The following is a 3,240-nucleotide window of genomic DNA, read 5'->3' as shown; positions in this document are numbered from 1 at the left end:
ATAGTGGGTTCATACCACTTGTAGAGGTGTGCTTGAGAGATGTAAAAGTGAGTGTGTAAGTATGTGTTATTTATGTAGTCTAGATATAGATCGTTTTTGTAACACCATATACAATCAATACATCTCTTGATCACCCAAATCACCATGTTCAATTGTGCAAGCTTTAATTCCGCATGCCAAACCATGTTCTTATGTCACTACAATTGGTATCAGAGCGGGTCTTCAAGATCAAGGTGATTTTTGAAGAACGATTCTCGGTTTGGCAAATTTTTGTCGCAATTTGATCAATTTTGGTGAGTCTCTCTCTATGATCTCTCGTAATATTTGGATTCGTGCTTTGCGTTCTTGATTTTTGATCATTTTGATTCAGTAGATCTAATTCGTTTCAAACCTCATTGTTGATCCAATCAATTTTTGTTTAGATCAAAGTCAAAACAAAAACAAAATAAAATTTACTGTTCATGATTCGTTTAAATTGAGCCCAACATTTGAGTGTTACTGTTCATCTTCCGTGATCCAAAGTCTCAATACTACTGTTCATGATTTGTTTAAGCCCAAATAAATGATGCATTACTGATTTGCATCCATCATCAAATAGATTCAATACTTCTGTATTCAATCGTATTCATCTTTTCATCGATTTTTTTTTCCAAAGATCTCGTTCTTATTTCATCAATTTTTGTTTCGATTTGGATGTGATTGAGGATATAAATCTTGTGAATCGAGTTTCAATTGATATCCTTTTGTTCACATCAATTATCGTGACCCGTATTCTCTCACTGTGAATCAAATATACGAATTTGTTCAAAAGATCGTTTATTGAATGATGTTTGAAGTCGATCGGTGATTTCACTTTTAGATTATAGTCTTTTAATGATTTTGATTTCAACATATCTTGGAGTCGATGTTCGATCGTGTTACTAGTTCTTGGGGTTAAATTTGTTCGACATCAGGTTGAATTAAAATGGTTATTGAATGGAAATCACCAAGCAATTAAATTGGAATCGAATGACTTCGATGTGTGTATCAGGTTATTTGATATCTTGAGGATGATTGTGAATGAAATCTGAAGGTTAATTTTAGAAACGATAGTTGGATTGACTTTCCAAAGTCAAAAGACGATTGATGATGAACAGTTCGAACTAATAATTGAAATCGAGTTTGGTTTGTTGATTCGTTTCATTTTGTGAGTTCGTAAGCTTGATTTTTGCTGATTAATAGGATATCGATTGAAGTAATGAACGAACAGATGAGTTTTGATTTTGGATTTGCATTTGGTTTGTTGGTTTGAAATCAAGATCTGATTGTTCATATGGGAAGATGATTTCGATTGTTGATGGAACGAAGCTATGAAAAATATTTGCAGATAATCAAATGGGAAATCAATGTTTGCAAAAGAACGAAAATTTGAATGGGTATACGAAGGATGCGAAGGTCATTACAGTTGTTATTCACTTCACATTTGGTGAATCAATTTAAAGATCAAAACTGGGTTCCCACATAAGGTTGTGATACGGTTCGCATTTTGTTATGTAATGGTGATATTCGCATTTGAGATCAAGAACAGTTCGCATATGAGTGACTCAAAGTTGAGTTCGCATCTGGGTTTCAAAACTAATTTCGCATTTGGTTAATTGAATTAAAAATGCGAAGGTGATTAACAGTTCGCATTTGTTTAGATGGATACAAGATGCGAAGGAATGTGAGAATGAAAATGTGAAGCATTCCCTGTTATAATCGTTCAATGAAGAAGAAAACAAATAGTTTCGCATTTGACCCCTGATCTTTTCACGGAATAATACAAATGGTCCAACTTCGCAAAATGGTGTTATAAAATGACAAAAATGCAGAATTTTCATTTCGCATCCCTGTAGTTTTTGCAAGATGGCAAATTTTACCCAGTTTCGCATTTGGGGTAAAAATTTTGAGAAATTGGAATATTTTCAAATCTCGTCCATACAGTTTGTGCGAATTTACACATTCTACCCAGTTTCGCAAATAGGAGTGTGTTTCGCATATTTGGCTGTTTTTGACGCAACGGGTCACTGCAGAATTTTGAAATTGACAATTTCTACCCATTTTTGAGAAATTTTGTCAAAGGCAATCCGTGAACGACAATACAAATTGAATATTTTTTGGGTTTTCCGGATTGAAGCACAAAGTTTATGCCACATGTTAAGGGGGAGTTTTGACATGAAAAATTCCAAATAAAGCACATTCTTTTTCCTTGGAGTTTTATAATCAAATTTCGATTATAAAAAGGGGGAGAAGTTTTTATGCAAATTCGAACTTGAATTTTTCATATTAAGCGGATTTGAAGACCGAAATGATCTTGAAGTTTTGAAGCTACGAGATGATGCAATTGGAAGTTCGGAAGTGATGTATTCGAAATGGGTTTGGAATTATTGATGATTTTTTAGGTGTATTTTTATGTGCAACTTTGGGTGATTATTTGGAGTTTGGAATACTCTTGATCATTCGTTGATGCTCGGTTTGTATGGTCTCACATCCTAGAGCCCAAATTGAAGAGTCATGGAAGAATTGAAGATTGAAGTTCGTTTCGACATATGTCACCTTTGAGGCTCGAACCGCGTAGTGCTTGATTTTGGAAGATTTGAAGTGGGTCATTCATTTCTAACTTTGAGGGGGAGAATGTTGGGGTGCAAAGTTATTCATTCATGACTTTGTAAATGTTTGACTTTTGTAAAACCCACTTGCATGTGGTGCTTTAGCCTTTAGACCCATTTGTTTGTTAGAGTGAGAGAGAGACATGTAAACACCTCTATAAATAGTGCGTTCATACCACTTGTAGAGGTGTGCTTGAGAGATGTAAAAGTGAGTGTGTAAGTGTGTGTTATTTATGTAGTCTAGATCTAGATCGTTTTTGTAACACCATATACAATCAATACATCTCTTGATCACCCAAATCACTATGTTCAATTGTGCAAGCTTTAATTCCGCATGCCAAACCATGTTCTTATGTCACTACAAAATTCATAGAGACTTTGCCAATGATATTAGAAAAAATGTTCCATTGAAACTTTGTTACTAAAACAATTTCATGGTAATGAAGTCTCAAATTCCCAATACACTCCTTAAACATCTTCCTTGCATTAAAATGTCTAAATCACATGTAGATTTCAATAAACAACTCCCACTATGGAAACACTTACATATTCCCATGTGACTACAAATTCTGAATAAGAATCACCTCCACTGAAAATTATGTCAATATGGTCC

This window comes from Lactuca sativa, chromosome 6, assembly GCF_002870075.4.
Source record: "Lactuca sativa cultivar Salinas chromosome 6, Lsat_Salinas_v11, whole genome shotgun sequence".
NCBI lineage: Eukaryota > Viridiplantae > Streptophyta > Magnoliopsida > Asterales > Asteraceae > Lactuca > Lactuca sativa.
Note: the sequence above shows the minus strand (reverse complement) of the source record.